We start from the raw sequence: 6,936 nt of genomic DNA, 5'->3' as shown, positions 1-6,936 counted from the left end.
CTCCTTGGAAGGAAAGTTATGACCAACCTAGATAGCATATTCAAAAGCAGAGACATTACTTTGCCAACAAAGGTTCGTCTAGTCAAGGCTATGGTTTTTCCTGTGGTCATGTATGGATGTGAGAGTTGGACTGTGAACAAAGCTGAGTGCCAAAGAATTGATGCTTTTGAACTGTGGTGTTGGAGAAGATTCTTGAGAGTCCCTTGGACTGCAAGGAGATCCAAACAGTCCATTCTAACGGAGTTCAGCCCTGGGATTTCTTTGGAAGGAATGATGCTAAAGCTGAAACTCCAGTACTTTGGCCACCTGATGCGAAGAGTTGACTCATTGGAAAAGACTCTGATGCTGGGAGGGATTGGGGGCAGGAGGAGAAGGGGACGATAGAGGATGAGATGGCTGGATGGCATTGCTGACTCGATGGAGGTGAGTCTGAGTGAACTCCGGGAGTTGGTGATGGACAGGGAGGCCTGGCGTGCTGCGATTCATGGGACACGACTGGGTGACTGAACTGAACTGACTGACCCATTTTAGATCTTTCTCCCATAGATCTTTACAGATTATTGAGTAGAATTCTCTGTTCTATACAGTAGGTCCTTATTAGCTAACTATTTTATATATAGTAATGTGTATATGTCAATTCCAGTCCTAATTTAGGGATTGTATTCTCATAAAGTGATGCTCTCTTTTATACTAAGCAAAAATTATATGAGAATACATATACTATTTTTAAAGGTATTGTTTAAGAATTCTCTTTAATAAAAGAAAAAGTGCACTGAGGAAAATGCTTTTCCTTAAAAAGAATAAACGATACAGGTTTGAAATATATGGAATCCAAGACTTGCAAAAAAGGATAATCATTTTTGCATAATGGAGTTATTAAACAAACTTTACCTTTACCTCCCACACCTCCACACACATGTATTTGACAACAACCAAAAACTCCTTGTGGGTCAATAATACTCACCCTAAGAGGAGCCTAAATTTATTTTTGGTGGCACAAACCGAATTTCTAGCATTTAGGAAGAAAACTGATGGCTTTCTTTCAATGAACTATTGTAAAGAAAACAAAGCTTAAATTTTGATCAGAATCATTTTATTTACTAAGACATTCCAGAGATTTCCCATATACACTGTACCCAGTTGTCATTATTAATATCTTACACTAATGTGGTATATTTATTAATAATTGACATAGTAACTAAAACCCATACTCTATTCAGATTTCCTTAGTTTTAATCTAATGCTAAAGGTTCGTCTAGTCAAGGCTATGGATTTTCCTGTGGTCATGTATGGATGTGAGAGTTGAACTGTGAAGAAGGCTGAGCACCGAAGAATTGATGCTTTTGAACTGTGGTGTTGGAGAAGACTCTTGAGAGTCCCTTGGACTGCAAGGAGATCCAACCAGTCCATTCTGAAGGAGATCAGCTTTGGGATTTCTTTGGAAGGAATGATGCTAAAGCTGAAACTCCAGTACTTTGGCCACCTCATGCGAAGAGTTGACTCATTGGAAAAGACTCTGATGCTGGGAGGGACTGGGGGCAGGAGAAGGGGACGACAGAGGATGAGATGGCTGGATGGCATCACTGACTCGATGGACGTGAGCTCCGGGAGTTGGTGATGGACAGGGAGGCCTGGCGTGCTGCGATTCATGGGGTTGCAAAGAGTCGGACACGACTGAGCGACTGCTCTGATCTGATCTGAATGCTTTTTTGTATTTCAAGATTCTATCCAGGTTACATTAAAATTAGTTGTCATGTACCTTTAGGCGTTTCTTAGCTATGAGTTTCTCTAATTTTCTTCAGTTAAAAAAAAAATTCTGGGACTATAGTATTTACAATGTTGTGTTAGTTTCCAGTGCATAGCAAAGTGAGTCTGTTACACATATATCCACTCTTTTTCAGATTCTCTTCCCAAATAGACCATTACAGAGTACTGAGTTGAGTTCCCTGTGCTACACAGCTGGTGCTTGTTAGTTACCTATTTTATATACAGTAGTGTGTATGTCAATCCCAATCCTTGTTTATCCCTGTCCCCCTCCCCCCCTAGTAACCATACGTTTGGTTTCTATATCTGTAACTTTCTTTCTATTTTATAGGTAAGTTCCTTTGCCCCCTTCCTTTTTTAGATTACACATATAATGATTTTCCCCATTTTTGATGGCATTGACAGCTTTGACAAGTTTTGTAGGATCAGGCCAGGTGTTTTATAAAATGCTCCTTTATTAGTTTTATGGAATATTTTTTCTTATGACGAGTGGCCTTGTAGGTTTGGAGGAAGACCATAGAGGTGCCATTTTCATCACACTATATCAAAGGTATGATTTATCACTGTTGATGTTGACCTTGATCACCTGGCTGACAAATGTTGTCAGACTTCTCCACTGTAAAGTTACCTTTTTTAAACCTTCTCTTCCATACTGTACTCTCTGGAAGGAAGTGCTATGGGCAGCTCATACCTAAAGATTAAGGAGTTATATTCCTCCTCTTTGAGGATGGAGCATCTATATAAATTATTTGGAGTTTCTCTGCATGAGGGATTGATCTCTTCTTCCATATTTATTTATGATTTATAGCAGCATAAGAACAACTATTTATTTTATATTTGGGGTTATAATCCAACATGACTTTTAAATTTATTTCTACAATTGTTCCAGCTTTAGCCATTGGGAGCTCATTCAGTTGGCTCCTATGTTCCTTTGACATATCCCATCTTTGTGTGTGTGTGTGTGTTCAAGCATTTCCTTCATTTCTGGTCCTACAAAATGCTCCAGGTTCATCTTGTATATTTTTACCTCAATCCTAGAGTCAGCCCTTTCTCCAAGGAGCTCTGGTCCCTTTTATTGAAAAGTGGTATGGGAAAGCAAGACCTGAGCTTGTCCCTAAAATATTGTCTTTTAATCCATGTACTCAGAATCTTGTATTTATTTAGATCTTTCCTTCATCAGAGTTTTGTAGTTTCACTCATATAGATCCTGTATATTTTGTTAGATGCATACCTTTGTTTTTGGTGCTAATGTTTCCTTGAATTTTAAGTTCCAACTGTTCATCAGTGGTAGACAGGAACTTTCCTAAATTAACCTCGTCATTTGTGACCTTGCTATAATCAATTATTAATTCCATGAGTAGTTTTTGTTTTTTGGGGATGTTTTTCATAGACAGTCATGTCACCTGAGAACAGTTTTACTTCTATTTCCTTTTCTTCTTATATTTGCTCACACTTTCAGTATGTTATGTACTTTTTATATTTCATATTTTCTGAGTTGTTACTCCTCTTCAAATCTTTTCTCCAATCACATTATTTCTGAGTTTTTCTGGTTTATGTTGTTCTATCTTCTAGCATTTAAAAATTTTCCCTTGTTTTGAAATATTGGGTTACAGTTTTCATCTTTTTTGCTATTTCATATTTTTATTATAATAGCTTTATATAGAATTCAATTATAATTCTTTTCATGGCACATTTTTTTAGTTTAAATAAGCTATTCTATACTTTTAAGAGACAGGTGTGTGTAGAATAGATTTTCTAGCTTCCAGAGCTTCCTTTTCTGATGTTTTCATAAAATTACACTTTTATATCCTGGTCGTTTCTTAGCTCTGTCTTCTCTTCTCCCACTGTCATCTGGACCTTTTCTCTGCTTCTATTGTCTCTAATCTGTCTAATTTGGAATTCTACTCCCAGAAGTTTCCCCTTAGTGTTGGGCTCTTTTCCAAGAAGGGAGCTCAGGTTTATTAAGTTTTGAGAATTCATAGACCCCCCCACACCCCATGAGCACCTTCAGACCTTCCTGCTCATCCGTCTGTATTCACTCTGAAATTAGAGTCTGTCAGTTCTGCTGCTAATTTCATATTGATCTCCCTTGCTTGTCAGTGAATACCTGTTGGCAGTCAGAGGTTCTCATGGCCTTTGGCTACTCTGTTGTCTTCCCACTATTTCCTCTTACGCAGATTCTGATATTAAGTTGGAGGTTTGCTCCCACCTGTTCACATTTTGAACTTTAAAAGGATTCTTTCTTGTTGTAGCCATGATTTGTTCTTGTAATTACTGTCGTTTTGCTATCCTAGATGCTCTATCTGTTTTATGAGGAGATTCAGACCACACTGTCTCCAGTCATCTTCCTAGAGTCTTCAATATTCACATATTACTCAGGATGCTGGGGGATACAGTATTTTTAAAAACATTTTTATAAGCTTTTTCTATATTTTTGAAGGCAATCCAAATGCAAGTTGAAATGATTACAGATGATAGGTTGATTCTGCCTTTTAGATACCTTTCATGTCATTTAAAATAGGCCTTTTTTTTTTTTTTTGCTTAGCCTCAAATTAATATACCTACAAGTGTAACTCTATTCCCATACCTCCCCAACCTGCTGAAGAGTACTGTCATACGTATAAAACATCAGAACTAGGCTTAAAATGATTTGTGATGACTGCTCTATGTTTTCAGGCCAAGCATCTTGGAGGAGCTCATCACTTTATTTATTACCATATTTGTGTCCTAGCATTCTGATTTTACCTGTAGCCCTCTTCTCTACAATCTATAGCAGCAGTCTCTAACCTATTTGGCACCAAAGACCAGTTTTGTGGAAGACCATTTTTCCATGGATGGTGGTGGTGGGAGGGGGACCGAGGGGGAACTGATTCAGGTGATAATGTGAGCCACTGGGCACCGTACATGAAGCTTTGCTTGCTACCACCCTTCACCTCCTGCCGTGCAGCCTGGTTCCTAACCGGTCCATGGCCCTGAGGGTTGGGGACCTGTGATCTATAGTCCAATTTAACAAACTGGCTGCTGTCTAAATGTGGTCCAAGACATGCTTTGCTTAGTACTTAAAAACAAACAAAATAAGTTACCAACACTTAAAAATCAGATTTCATATAGAAAACCAGACCTCTGGCTGCTCTTAAAAAATTGAGCTCTGATGGCATTAGGCCCACTACTTGGAACTTGTTCCCTGATTAAACAGAGACTATGCTTTCAGGTTTGTGGCACTTTTCTTCTAGATAGCTTGTGCCATTTACCTTCTAGTCATAATAGACATTATAGGTTTGTAACCTATGGTCTAGCATCTCTGATTTCAACCTCTGATGTTGGCTTAAAATACCAAATATGTGCTGATAATTTCTAGATCTGTTTCTACTTAGATGTTCTGCAGACTCCCCAGAACCCATATATTCAAAACCAAACTAATTTTTTAAAAACCTAATTTTCTTCTACTATTTGCCAAATGATCCAGTTAACAGAATTACATTCCTACAGTTGTCCAAATTAGAACTCAGATGGTAAAGAATCTGCCCGCAATGCAGGAGACCCAGGTTCAATCCCTGCATTGGGAAGATCCCCTGGAAAAGGAAATGGCAACCCACCAGTATTCTTTCCTGGAAAATCCCAAGGGCAGAGGATCCTGGCAGGCTGCAGTCCCTGGGGTCACAAAGAGTCAGACATGACTGAGGGGCTAACACAGTTGTCTAAATTAGAAAAACCCTTAGGGTCAGTCTTTCCTCCTTTCTCATCCTACCCACTGCTTATCAGTCATGTACCAAACTATGATATGCTTTTGTTTTCACTGTGCCCAATATTTAAAATACTTTTTCCATCTTGGTATCTGGAGAACTTCTATTTACTTTCCAAGATAGAACAAATTATTCAATTTCTGAAACTATGTCACTCACCTCCAGGAACATTTAGTTGCTCCTTTCCATGTACAGGCATCTCAAGTACATTATACTGTATGATATTTAACACCAGCTCTCCCACTAGACTAAGGATTCCTCAAGAACAAAGATCACGATTTAGTTATCTTTGTATCAACAATACTAAGATGGAAAAACATGGGACTCAATAAGTATGTTAAATAAATAAATAAATGAGTTTTACAAATTAATGAAAATAATACTGTTTCATATTATGGTTTTTGCCTTCCTGTATTTTCTATATGCTTTCTATATCTTTGGTTAAATTGTCCATTTTTTGCTAGTGCTTGCTTTGGATGATACTAGAATCATTTTAAATTTCACATCCTATGACTATAAAGTTAAGGGCTATGTCAAAAGAAAACATATGAGGGTTTTTTAAGTAACTTAAAATTTTTGCTTTAATAAGGGTATCGGGTATTAGCCCTGAAAATATATATAATTATTCATAAAACAGATCCCTGAGGGGCAACTGAACAGCTGTTGAAAGTTCTGGCACATCACTATGCCAGCCTGAGCTTAATGACCTACATGTGAAGGGCTAAATATCCAATTACTAATCCTCCCTCAGCTACTCTTTGGCCTGATATGGAGGTAGCTGAAAAAAGATGCCCTACTAACAGATCAGAAATGGATCCAGACTTCCTTGCCAATTCTTAGTTAAAAGATCTTTTGGACTTGACATAATGAGGAAACAAAGAGTGCCCTACAACCATGTTGCAGTGACAGTTTTTCAAGTAAAATTCGACGGTTTAAAGCAAGAGTGATTTCAGTTTTGTAACTAAATCTACAGAAATTTTAATTCTTTCAGAAAAGTCAAATCTGGAATTTAATTTCCTATTCACAGAAACCTTTAAACATGTTAGAATGTTTCCAAATATCTAGTATAAATCACTCCAGAGTTCTTTCCATACTGAGAGGGCAGTCTTCTATTCACTGATTCAAACATCATTCTTATTTTCGAATTCTGCAATAATCACTTATTAGAAGTAGGACCAAATTAAAAACTAAATAGAAAATGACCATCAACCGGATTAGGTTACAGCTCTCCCTCAGGTGACTTGATCTATATATCAAAAAGATTACATAGTAAAGTCAGGCATTATAAACAATGAAACGTCACCCGATGTCTTACAAAACAGTATATGAAAAACAGCTCAAAGAATGAATGGAGAGTAAGACTTATGGTTGTAAGGTAGAAAAGGCGTAAACATTCTAGATTTAATTACCTCTTACTGGGAGCTTGATT

The sequence above is a fragment of the Bubalus kerabau genome, chromosome 7, assembly GCF_029407905.1.
Source record: "Bubalus kerabau isolate K-KA32 ecotype Philippines breed swamp buffalo chromosome 7, PCC_UOA_SB_1v2, whole genome shotgun sequence".
Classification (NCBI taxonomy): Eukaryota; Metazoa; Chordata; class Mammalia; order Artiodactyla; family Bovidae; genus Bubalus; species Bubalus kerabau.
Note: the sequence above shows the minus strand (reverse complement) of the source record.